Below are 13877 nucleotides of genomic sequence, written 5' to 3' on the forward strand. Positions count from 1 at the left end.
TATTGGCATCACTGCCTCTCTCCCTTGTATGCAGGCCCAAGCTGACCAAATGGATGTTTAGACTCCCTTTGGAGGTTGGGAGAACTCAAGCAGCTGTTGCCTTTGTGCAATCCCCATGGCCACAGCCCCATCATACAACAGGCACATCCCTTACTTTCCAAAAGAGAGAAAGAGGCAAATACATATGATCCATGACACTGGGTGACGCTTTTATCCCTCACAACCATTAAAGTAATAAATTATATCACCATTTTAGAAAGGAGGAAATTTACCTCATCACAAGAAGGTAGTAATAAAAGGAGAGAGTGGAGATTCCAAAAGAGCTTTTCCGACTCCAAACCCTGTTGTGCTTTTACCCTACACCACTTTTTCATAAAAGTTCTGAACAGATTGTTTGATGTTTTTCTTTTTCTTCATCATTACTTTGAAAAGGTTGATTTTGACATTTGATTTACATTTCCTGACAAGCCATGTATCATTTTCCTCCTCTCCTCCCTTCCTCTTACCCTTCCTTTTTAATTCTTTGCATTTATAATGGAACAGATGATAGCTTTTCATGGTGTGCTAGTGATGGTATATTTTATGGAAAATGCCAGACAAATAAAATTATAAGTAGTCACTAGTGGAAACCTACGCTGGAAAATATGATTTCAGCCATAGTTCCGTGTTTTTAAAAAGCTATTTTTGCTGATCTCTACTAAGAGTCCCAGAAACAGATGGGCATGTTTGCTGGATTTGCTGCTAGTTTCTATGTCTCCTTTTCTCCTATACATTTATGGTGACCAAGTTTACTTTTAAAAACATGCTGAGAAGAATGACATTTTTTTTTTTTTTTTCAGATTTAAGTTGTCTAGGAAAAAAATCATGCTTAAGAAAGGGTCTGTAAAATCAAAGAGGCAGATGTATCTTCTAGAAAACCCATTCTCTGATCAGGCCATTTTATCTCTGAAGCCTTCTGGCCTGTCCACCTCCCACTCCCCAGCCAATAAATGCCAAACTCCTTGGTTTGGCAGTCAGAGGCCTTGCCCATCTGGTCTCAGATGATTTTTTGGACTTTGCTTTCTAATGCCAAGATTTTGTGTTCTATTCTGCAACAAAATAAGACTGTTTATTTTTCTGGAAGAGCCCAGCTTTCCTCTTTTTGCTCACCTTTGTTTGTTTTACCCGAAGAGGTTTTTTTTCCTTTTTTCCTTTGCTTAAGAAAAGTATTCCTTCCATCTCTCCTAGCTCAAATACTGCCTCCTCCAGAGAGCTTTCCTGGATTAGATTTGCTTTCACACCTCTGGACACAACCAGTCTGTCCCTTCTTTAGGATGGGTCTGGTTAAAAAAAAACCCTCCTGCCAGTACAGGATAAATGGATTTGATCCCTGGATCTGGAAGATCCCCTGGAGAAGAAAATGGCAACCCACACCAATATTTTTGCCTGGGAAATCCCATGGACCTAGGAGCCTAGCGGGCAAAAATGGGGTCAAAAAACAATCAGACACAACTTAGTGACTAAATGACAACAACAACAAATTTTTACTTTATTTTTGCCCAAATTTAGAGAACAGTTTTAAGGCTATTTTTAAAAAAACTGAATATGTAGGGACTTCCCTGGTGGTCCAGTGGTTAAGATTCTACTCCTAATGTATGAGGCCTGGGTTCAATCCCGTCAGGGAATGAGATCCTGCATGCCCCAACTAAGCACTTGTGTGACAGCTAAACATCCCACATACCACAACTGAGACCCAGCACAGCCAAAAAGAAAAAAGAATGGGTAGCTATATTAGCTGTTTGGTCGTAAACCCTATTTGCATGAAGCTGTATTTAGACATAAGAAAACATTTACATAAAGTATCTTAGAAGCAAATCTTGTAAAAATAAAAAGGAGCTGATACGATAAATCGTAAAAAAAAAAAAAAAAGAATGTCAAAATATTTTGAATGAAAGCAATTAGCAAAGGTTCTATTAGTGGTACAGTGGTGCAAGGTGGCAGATGGGCAGCCTGTAGACTTTAAATTTGTCAACCATAGTTGAAGCAAAGCAATTCCATTTGAATGCCTTCGGATTGGCATGTACACTCTGTTCGCTAGCCTCCCCGCTCCCTGTTGCCTTCCACCTGGCGTTTCACATGTATACACATGCTGCCTGACCTCTAATGGTACTTGAGTTCACATGCTCCATGTTGCTGTTTAATCAGTCACTCGACAATACACCAGGTCCAGATCATGACTCTCACTTCCTAGCTAGTTGTTTTGGGTTAGAAGTAAGAGTTCTATTAATACCTTTCAATGCCTTTTGCCTTTGAAATGGGCCTTATGCAAAGAAACAGGTATATATTTGACTATAGACTCAAATACAGACACACGTGTGGTGATGGGTCAAAGATTCCTGGAATGCACTGGAGAACAAGCATGTTTATCACTGAACTGAAAGAACTCCCACCAAAGCTGCCTTCAACTTACCTCTAAGCCTTAGAAACAGAAGTGACCCTTTGCTGCTATGAATCAAGAGGCTGGACTGGGTTGGAAGAGGGTTGGCAAATGGGTGTGGCCATCACCACACCTCTATATCCTGTGCCCAGACTTTACCACCTATGATGTCACTACTGAGCCTAGACAAGGCTCTATGACTCTAACACTAAGTGTTAAATTTCTGCTCCCAATAATCAAAGTCAGCACAAGAGGGAAGTCAGGGTGAAAATATTTGGCCCTTCACAGTTAGAAGAACACTGGGGTGTTGCTTTAGCCAAAATTGGAAGACTTGGATTTAGTCAGGTTAGTAAGAAGTGAAACCGTGTATGCAAAAGTTCATTATAAATTAGGAAGTGCTATAAATGCTGCTGTTTATTGATTGGTTGCCCTGTACTTTACCTAAGTATTTTTGATCACTTCAAATGCCTGCAGGATGGGTGTTACCTCCATTTTATGATTGGGAAATAGGGCTTGGATGTTAAATAAACTTGCCCGAGTCCCCAGGCTCACAGTAAGCTGTGCTGAGACCCCTTTGCAGCTTTGTCCAACCTGAGCCTGCCCACTTTGCGGCTCCCAGGTCATGCTCCAGCTACATGAGTTAGTTATTACCACAACAATTTCTGCTTTAATGAACATTCTACGTAAATATAAAGTGGGTCATGTTCCTTCTTATTCTCCCGGAGCTGTCCCCAGGTTCTACCCTGTTTCCAGACCCAGGCTCCTACTTTGGATGAGGTATGAACAAGGTCTGCTCCTGCAGAGAAATCAGGAGACAGGCAACAACAAAGGATAAAGGTGAAACGGCCAGGGTCAGGTCAAGAGCTTCCCTTGTCAGCTCTTTCCAGTCTTGCAAGAATCAGATAGAAGCCTTAAGGAGGTCCTAGAAACCAAAGGTGCTAATTAAGAGAAGATGGAGAGTGAAGTGGAATGCCAGAAAAAAAAATAGGAAACATATTTGCAACTTGGACTAACATTGATTATCTTAAATTATCTGCGTGGTTAAATAATATGCATGAATTCTCATGTTGCTTCTAATGTGTTCAAAGTTAGAGGAGCTTTACAAACAGCCTGGGATTCTATACAAAATTCTGGTATGTGTCTAATGTCAGTCTACATAACTGGAGAAGCCTACAGAGTTACTCCGTGGTTGCTGAATTCTAGAATTTAGTGAGCTTTCTAGATCAGGAGTTGGTATTTATTGCGTGTGTGAGTAGTTTTTTTGCTGCTACTAAAAAGCAGGTGGTAGTTATGTCTCTGAATATCTCATTTCACAAACAGCTAACTGGATGTGTTTGCTGAAGGACCACTTGAAGCAGCCAGAGGCCACGGGTCCAGATGCCTTCCCAACTAAAGGATGCACAAAGTTGACCTCTGGAAGAGATACAGGGTCTCAGTCCCAGACCGCCATACCGTTCGTTGTAGAAGAATCACTGTGTTGTGACCTTCTGTCCCCCTCACATTTCTCCTTGGAAGTCTGTGAAGTTAAAAAATTCAAGACAGATCATAAAACACTGGAGAAGTAATTGTAAGCAGTTCCTTATTCACAGTTTTTTTCAATCTAAAGGTCATCCTTGATTTCTCTCTCTCACTTATACCCTACCGTCCATCCATTTGTAAGCCCTGTTGGTTCTGTTTCCAAAATATGTCTTGAATCCATCTGCTTCTGTCAACTTTCACTGACACCATCCTAATCCAAGCCGCCGTCATGATGGCCTCCTAACTAGCGAACTGGTCTCTTGTTCCCATCTCTGACCCCAGTATTCCATTCTCCATTTAATGATCAGAGTGACTGAGTAAAGGATTTAATCACGTAATTCCACTACTTAACCCACCAATAGTTCCCCATTATATTTAGAGTAGATTCCAGCTCCTTACCGTAGCCTTCAGGGCTTTGAGTAATCTGTCCCTTGCTTTTATCTCAAGCCGTTTGCTACCTGACTCTCCCTGTGGTACTCACAGAGATACTTTTTGCCTCCCTTTCACAGAGCCTTTGCACGTGCTTTTCTCCCAACTCGTGCTATGGCTAACTCACATGGGTCTCCGTTTTAGTGTTAATAGAAGCCTGTTGACTACACATTCTAAAATAAGTCCCTTGCCCACAAGCCTTTCTCTCACATTACCTTGTTCCCTTCCTTCATGGCCCTTAACCACACTTTGTAATTATTTATTTCACTGGTTCCCTGATATGCTTATAGCTTGTCTCCTCTACTAGACTATGAGCCCCTCATGGGGGCTCTTGTCTGATTGGCTCACCAAGAAGACTAAGTACTTACTCTTCTCCCAGAGCTGATTCCACGGTGGGTTCTCTACATTAGTAATCTTTGTCTTGGCTCAATGGCCCACACAAGGATGCGTTTCTATTACCTGAGGGCATAGGCTCCTGCCCATCCTCTATCCATTGCCCGCTTCACCAGAAGATCTGAATTTCATCTATGAAAGAGGATATGATATTGTGTGAATGCCAGGGCCCTGTTTTCCTGTAGGATGCATATCTCTGTGTTTCAAACTCAGAGCAAGCACCGTAGGCATATCCTATGACAAGGTTGGAAGCCCTGCTGGCATCAGAATCCTGGGGTGTTAATCTTGCCTCCTTCACTGATGGACTACAGACTATGCAAGCTATTTAACTTCCAAAATTTTACCTCTTAAAGTCATCATCAGAGACACTAAATATGTCTAAATTCTGTTTAAATATTTAATATCTAAATTTAGATGAAATTCTTAGCTTAATACATAGTAAGCACCTAAATGATATTTGTTAGAGTAGAAGTTTAATAAATATTTGTTGAATGAATGAATGAGTAACTTTCTTGGCCTCTCAAACTTCAGTTTCATCACCTGTAAATAAAGAGATTTAAGAGGATGATAACTTTCCAGTCTTTGGATTTAGTTATGAGGATGTTAATAGTTGTGATAATTTTTGGTTATGTTATTACTGACTTTTTCAGGATTGTTATGAGGTATGATAAAAAGTCAAATTCTAAATTGAATTCAAGAAAACACATTAAACAAAATTTGAACAAAAATGAAAACATTTAGAAAATCACCCCAAATCAAATGATAATCTGGTCTTTAATTTAAAGTGTGTCTGTGGTCATCATAGGGCTTGCAGCTTCTCTGAGGGTCTTTAACATTTCCAGGACAGTAGTTAATCATTTAATGTAGGTACCTCTTCAGCAATGAACGTGAACTCTTCTTTTTAAACATCTGTTTGCATATGCTGCCCTAGGCCATGAGATATGAAACCATTAAGAAAATACAAGCCAGATCCTCTGCTAAAGTCAATAAAAATCGTTTGGTTGAAGGTACCCATATTTAAGAGACTACACTCATCTTTTAACTGATTCTCTTAACAGTATTGTTTCTGAGTAATTGTCAAGTCAAACAACAATTGGTAAGAATTAATATCCAGAATATCTAATGGATTTCTACAAACCAGTCTTTTAAAAAGACAACCCAGTAGAAAATGGCCTGACAATGTGAAGAGGCAATGAGCAGAGGAAACCTGAATAGCCATTTGACATATAAAAAGGTGGACTACTCACTAGCAACTAGGGAAAGGCAGATTAAAGGGAGAAAATAACATGTCGCACTCATTAGATTAGCAAAATTTAAGAGCTTGTTAACATCAGGATTGGTGAGGACATGAGGAAACAGGAACATAAGCATGTAGGTGGGAATGTAAATTGGCACAGTGGTTCTGCAGCAGATTACGGCCGTGTGCAGTCGCGCTGGAGATGAGAATACCCTTAACCCAGCAATGCCATTTCTAGGCATACATCATGGAATGTGCACAAGGAGACAAGTACAAGGATGTTTACTGTTATGGCAAGGAAAAAAAAAAAGGTGGGAGGTGAGGTAAAACTTTAAATGTCCATCAAAAAGGGAAGAGAGAATTGTGTAATAATCATGCAACTTAATACAATTGAATATTATTCAGCAGTTAGAATAACACAATGTTGAATATAAACAGGCAATTCCTAAAAGAATGTATATACTATGATACCATGTAGGAAAAACTTCAAAAATCACAAAATGCTACTTTCTATTGTTTGTGGATTGATACCTATGGTATCAATAAATGAAAACATAGGGAAAGTTATACCCAGTGCAGGATGATAGTTACCTTTGGGGATGGAGGAGAAGAGCTCTAAAAGTAACATTTTACTTCTTTTAAAAAATATCTATTTTTGCTGCTGCTGCTGTTTAGTCATTGTATCCAACTCTGCGACCCCATGCGACCCCATGACTATAGTCCACCACGTTCCTCTGTTCATGGGATTCTCCAGGCAAGAATACTGGGATGGGTTGTCATTTCCTTCTCCAAGGGATCTTCCCAACCCAGGGATCAAACCCAAGTCTGTGGCTTTGCAGGTGGATTCTTTACCACTAAGCCACCTGGGAAGCCCTATGCACACACACACACACATATACAAAATATTTAAAATTATTAAAACTAGTAGTATCTACCTAAGTATCTGTCATATTATTCTATTTAATGTTTTGATGTATTTTATAATTTTTTAAAAAACACCTTAGAAAATAAGAATGCTATATGTAATAAAAAGTCCAGTATCAACGTCTACCCCTTTGCAGTTTAGCAGTTTAGGGATCGTCTTCCTCCCCTTTTATCCCCCAGTGGCTAGTTTTCACTTGGCCTTCGGGTGTGTTCTTAAACCCTTCAGCTGTCTTAGAGGGTGCCCCTTCCCCAGGGTTGGGTTACAGGCTTCTCTGTATGCTCTCTTAGCACCGTGCCTTTTCCTTCTAACAGCACTTCTCACTTGGTCATGCTGTGTCCTGTTTGCTGCTTCTGTGGGCCTACTGGACCCTATGACATTCCTCTGGGCACAGGCAGCGTCTTTACTGTGGCATCCCTAGGGACAGCTGTGTGAATGTGCGCCGTAGTATTTATCAAGTGACTGTGTGTGAATTCATGGATATTTCAGTGGCTTAAGTTCCCTTGCTGTGCACATGGAGGGCCATAGTCAGATACCTGAAATCACTGTTTGTTGGGCTGAAACTATAAAGCAGAGTTTGTTGACGTCGAGGAGCTCTGTGCTACTTTCTCAGATTTGGCCAGCTGTGGGCCCATGGAGGGGAAGGGCAGGGTGATGTTTTTCACGTAAGGAAACCTTTTTCTGGACCCACAGATATACCCAATCCAAGAATCAGGTTCTCATTAAGCTGTGCAGGGGCCACACTGCATCCAGCTGAATTTCCTGGGCACTGGGAGATGAGGTTCCCCAGCCCATCAGTCAGGCCAGCTTTTCACAGGAAGGGCCGCTGCTCCAGCCTCCCCCACATGCAGCCGCATAATCCCCGGTTTGCCCTGGGTTCAGGTCAGGTGGCCTCGTGGGGCAGCCCACTGCAGCCTCTCTTCCTTCTTACTAACCCCTGGCCCCGCTGTACCCTCAGAAAGGGCCCTTCTCCCTCAGACTCAAAGAGAACTAGCCTCTTTTCCCTCCCTTCCTCTCTCATTCAATTGTTGATTCATTAAAATTTGCTGCCATTTCAAGCCCACCTCCCCCTAGCCTAGTTGGCACTGGCTCAGCCCCTGGCTCCAAAACTTCTGCCCTTGACAGAGCCTGTTGGCTGCAAGCTGGTAACTCTCCCCAGAACCTTTCTTGGCCAGACTAGATCCCCGAAATCTTAGAGCACAGAGTCCTGTGTTGATAGCACTTAGGGCCATTTGCTTTCTTGACATTGCAAAGACAGCCTCAGCTCTAACCAAGTAAGACCTTGGGTGAAGGATTGATTTTTACCTTGCTCGACTTCTACTTCCTTGCTTGCAAAACAATAAATAACAGCCTGCATCTTAGTTTTGAGATAATAATTAGGGTAGTAAAGTGGTTAGGTTGGCATAGTGTTTCAGCCTGTATCCTGGTTTTACCTGTTCAGTTTGCCATCAGAAGCAGAGTAATCCTGGTCCCAGCCTCGTGCACTGTAGATGCTTAGAACCATGCCTGATCCTTAATGAATGCACGTCAAAGGTTTGCTAGTGTTAGCAGTGGCCGGTAGACAGTAGACACTCCATACACATGTTCTACTACTATTGTTAGTCTTAGTCCATTCGAGCTGCTGTAACAAAAATACCACAGACTGAGTTACTTATGAACAGCAGCAGTTTATTTCTCACAGGTCTAGAGGCTGAGACATCCTAGCTGAAGATTTGGTGTCTTGTGAGAGCTGGCTTTCTGGTTCATAGACGACAGGCTTTTTGCTGTAACCTCATGTGGTGGAAGGGAAGAAAGATCACTTTGGGGTCTCTTTTATAAGGGCATTAATCCCATTCATGAGGGCTTCACCTTCACGACCTAATCACCCCCAGAGACCCTGGGGAATTTGGTTTTAACATAGCAATGTGGGGAGTATGTAAACAATTCATTCCGTAGCATTCTGTCCCTGATGCCCCCAAATTCATGTCTTTTGTAATAAATTCATTTATTACATCCCACTGTCAACTCAAAAGTCCAAAGTGTCATCTGAATATCACCCAAATCAGACATGGGTGATATTCGAGGTATGACTCATCCTGAGACAAATTTCTCTCCAGCCATGAACCTGTGAAATCAAGCAAGTTATGTGTTTCCAAAGAACAGTGATGGGACAGGCATAGGATAGACAACGCTGTTTTGAAAGAGAGAAATCAGAGAGAAGAAAGGGGTTGATAGGGCCCAAGTAAGTCCAAGACACCAGGCAAACTCCATGAGATCTAAAGCCTTAATGCTTTAGAACAAGCCCCTTTGGCTTGATTCTCTGCCCTCCAGTCCCACTGGGACAGAGGTCTCACCTTCTGGACACAGCGGGGCAGAAGTTCTGCCCCTACAGTTCTGCAGGGAGAGGTCTGACCCCCCAGGCTCTGGGAGGTCCAGCCCCCAGGGCTTTGGAGTTGTGAGGGTTCATGAGAATATATGAAAACACATGGCATGTAATAAGGGCTCAGTGGGTGTTGTTCCTTCCTGACCCTTGACCTTGGAGAAGGGTACCTCAGACAGGAAGCAGGTGACCCCTGCCATTGTGTTGTAGGCATTCTTTTTTGTCATCTTCTCCCCTGAGGTAAACTAACTGTAGGTTTTGCAAATGTTCTAAGTTGGAAATTTCCAATTATGACCTTGAGATTGCGAAGCAGGTATGTTTCCGTTCTACCTTGACCCTGAGCTAAGGCTGCCAGTCACAAACCCACCATGGGCATTTAAATTAGAATATATTCCATCGCATTCCTAAGGGAAGTTTAGAAGGAACCCAACCTCCAAAAATTTACAAGGTGGGGACTTCATGCTCCCAAGGCAAGGGGCGTGGGCTCAGTCCCTGGTCAGCAAACTAGCATCCCACATGCCAAGTGGCGTGAATCAAAGATAAAATAAAATTTTAAAATTATATTTTAAAAGTGCTTGCTTTGGCAGCACATACACTAAAATTATATTTTAAAAATTTACAAGGTGCAAACAGGTCCAGAAATGCAATGATAGCTGCCTGAGGTCACACAGCCAGTCGTGAGCAGGTGGAAGCTAGCTGCGCACACCTGGACACCAACGCCCTGTTCCTCCTGTTGGGCTGTCTCCAAAACCACACTCCCTGCACAGACAGAAAGGCTCCAAGGGCTGGGTGCAATTCATTCTGACCATTTAAGATGAATCCTGACCCTCATCTGAAGGTTGAATCCATCTTCACTTCCCCCAAAGCATAACCTGTACTGTGTTTGAAAAACTCTGGATGACAAGAGCCATATTTTAGGATTCTCCACTGATACGCATTTGAGAAACGGAAGGTGATTCCAACACGAATAGAAAAGAGAAGCCACTTCCTTCTTCTTGTATCTTCTCAGACTTTGCATCTCCTATCAAAGCCAACATGAGTGATGTACCTTCCCCAGCTGTGCGTACAGACCAGGATGCAGGTGCTGGTTTATTTTACAACCTATGCATTCTTTTGCTAAGCAGTGAGCCCAGAGAGACCTTTTATCTTTAGAGTTTTTGGAGGGGCGTGGACCTAAGAATGTAGCACGTGGATCTTAGCTTCTGGAAAGCACGTTTGTCCTGTGCACCTGAAAACTCGGCTGAGCAGAGCCAGGATTGGTATACATAGCTTGGTGGAATCTTTTTCAGAATCTCAAGCCCTGGTGAGGAAACAGATATGACTTTTTTTTTTGCATGACTGTGTGGAGGTGCATGCCTGTGTACCAGGCATAGGACTCTGACACGAAGAGGCATTTTATCTCTTTCAAGGTGTGCAGTTCTGTTCCAAAATATGGGAGCATGCACACAAAACACTGAGAACGTTGACAGAAAGTTTCAGTGATGTTTAAAACTTGATTTTTTTCAAAAGTTTTTAAAGAATAGTTGTAGTGGCAAAGTGCCAAAGCGTTAGTCGCCCAGTCATGTCCTACTCTTTGCGACCCTATGGCCTGTAACCTGCCAGGCTCCTCTGTCCATGGGATTCTCCAGGCAAGAATACTGGAGTGGGTAGCCATTCCCTTCTCCAAGAGATCTTTCCAACCCAGGGATTGAACCTGGGTCTGCTGCATTGCCAGCAGATTCTTTATTGGTTTTAGGTTCACAGCAAAATTGAGCAGGTGGTATTTCTCATATGGCCCCTGCCCCCATACAATCATGACCCTGCCTCCAACTGTCAGCATCCCTCACCAGAGTAAAACAGTTATAACAATTGGCAAACCTTCACTGACACACCACTGTCCCCTGACGTCCAGAATTCACATTAGGATTCACTCTCAGTGTTGTACATTCTATGGGTTTGGTCAAATATATAATGACTTGTACTCATCATTATGTTGTTGTGTTGTGTTTAGTTGCTAAGTCATGTCGGACTCTTTTCAACCCCAGGGACTCTAGCCCACCAGGCTCCTCTGTTCAGGGGATTTCCCAGGCAAGAATATGGGAGTGGATTGCCATTTCCTTCTCCAGGGGATCTTCCCGACCCAGAGATTGAACCACTGAAGGTGGATTCTTTATTGCTGAGCCATTCATCACTATAGTATCATACAAAGTATTATCACTGCCTAAAAATCATCTGTGCCCTGGTTACTCGCCCCTTCTCTCCTATCCTCAGCCCCTGGTAACCACGGATCTTTTTACTGCCTCTACAGTTTTGCTTTTCTTAGAGTATCACATATAGTTGGAATCATACAGTATGTAGCCTTTTCAGATTGATGTCTTTCACTTAGTAATGTATATTTAAGGTTCCTCCATGTCTTTTCATGGCTTCATCACTCATTTATTTTTAACACTGAATCATATTCCATTGTCAATATATTCCACAGTTTATTTATTCGTTCACCAATTATGAAATAAAGCTGCTATAAACATTGGTATGCAGGCTTTTGTGTGAGCATAAGTTTTCAACTTAGTTGGGCAAATAATAAGGAGTTCGATTGCTTGACTGAAAGATGACACGTTTAAATGGATGAAAGTGAACAAACACATCATTTTACAAGTGGGAAGTCATTCTAATCAAGGACAGAGTAAACGGCCTTTTTGGGAGGAAAAAGGAAATTATGATTTAGTATGAGAAAAGGGGGAAAGGAAGTCTTGGTGTGATTTTTATTCACTAATATATTTGACCAGGAAGTAGGAACTGATGGTTTTTAGTCTACTTTTTAAGGAGAAACATAACTTTTAGTGTAGAAAAAGAAGTTATTTTTCAGTGTAATTAGTGCTGTACTAAGTAGTGTTTTTCATGTTCCTATTAGAAATTATAATTAAAATGTCTGAGTTGGAAGCTGAGTGTCTATGTTGAGTTGTAACACAGGGTGAGGATATCAAAAATCTTTTGACTCCAACTTTTCACTGTTTTCTTTTATGAGCTCATTGCCACTGGGTTTTTCCATGAATTTGAAACATGTGTGTGGAGTACTTTGGAAAGAAGATTATTTGCTTAAACTTTACAGACTGAGCTAAAAATAGAAAAACACTGTTTCTATTTTTGGAATGCCTTACCAGCTAAAAAGTGAACACAGTTACTGCATATATTAAGGAAAATATTGAGATGGGAACAGAAATTTAAATAGCAAAATATATTAATTTAGCTAGTTGTGAAATGTCACAATGACATATTGATTGTTCTTTCTACTGAAGAGAGAACTTTGTGTCATAAAGGAAGTTTCTGTTTTAATTAGACTGCTGAGTACTGAGAGAAAAAAAGGCATCTTGAGAAAGTTCACTGATGTGAGCTTTATTCTTGGAGGGATTTGTTACTGTCTGGTTCACCATACAGCTCTAGAGTTACAAGTTCAGTGGTTCCCTTTTTACACTGCAAGACTTAGAATTTCTAGCAGGGCTTCAGCCAGCTTTTTTTTCTTTTTTGACCTTCTGGCATAGCATGCAGTCCCTGACCAGGGATTGAACCCAAGCCTCTGGCAGTGGAAGCACAGAATCCTAACCACTGGAAAGAAAAAGAAAATGTTAGTTGTTCATTTGTGCTCAACTCTTTGTAACCCCATGGACTGTAGCCCACCAGGCTCCTCTGTCCAAGGGATTTCCCAGGCAAGAATACTGTAGTGGGTTGCCAATTCCCTCTCCAGGGGATCTTCCCAACCTGGGGATCAAACCCTGTTCTCCTGCATCTCAGGCACATTATTACTGTATAAGCTACCAGGAAAGCCCTAACCACTGGACAACCAGGGAATTCTCAACCAGCTTTTAATTTTGCAATGTAGTGAAGGTGACTGGCGCTTAAGAAATTTAAAAATGTTCTTTTAAATTTGTTTGTTGTTACTCTGGCTAATAAGAAACTACAACTTGATGCACAAAATCAAAACATAACGTTAGAGACCTTAATTTAAACACTGACACAGCTCTATCAAAGTAGAGTGTTCTTCAGCCTTTCCCCTGAATTTGTTGTCTAAATCTAAATGTTTGCACAAGATTTATTCTTCCACTCTGTACTTTCTTTCATTCATTCACCAGTTTATTGAGCATCCTTTGCTCTGAGGCTGGTCTTCAGATATTCAGTCTTGCCACCCAGAGACCCTATGTTGAATCATTTAAAATGTGAGTACATGTTTGTGCTTGAGAAAAAGCAAGAGCTGTCAATAGGTAATGACACACAGGATGTTCAGGGAAGAGAAATGATGGATGAGCAGTGTGAGTGAGCAGAATCCATCTCTTAGGAAGGAATATCTGAACTTTCTGAAAGTGTGACAGGCTAGTAATGCTTGTGCACACCAAGTCTCTGCCCAGAATGACGGGAATTTACCAGCAAAACTTGGACGATTCACGGTATGCCTTATAGAGTGAAAGTAACAAGTGGAGCACAGTCATACTGCTAGACATAGCAACCCATAAAAAGGGAGAGGAAAATATTGAGAGATGTTGGGGGGCCCACCTGTCCCAGAATTAGTTTTGGCTAACACACAATCTCTTCTTTACTCTCAAGTGTTTGTCTATAAACCCAGCCATGAGCG

General features: G+C 41.7%; 1 protein-coding gene across 1 annotated transcript in view; it reads left to right on the forward strand.

The window, feature by feature from the left end:
- Positions 1 to 13877, forward strand: part of TBC1D1 (TBC1 domain family member 1) — a 225209-nt gene that overhangs the window by 56697 nt on the left and 154635 nt on the right.

This window comes from Bos mutus, chromosome 6, assembly GCF_027580195.1.
Source record: "Bos mutus isolate GX-2022 chromosome 6, NWIPB_WYAK_1.1, whole genome shotgun sequence".
NCBI lineage: Eukaryota > Metazoa > Chordata > Mammalia > Artiodactyla > Bovidae > Bos > Bos mutus.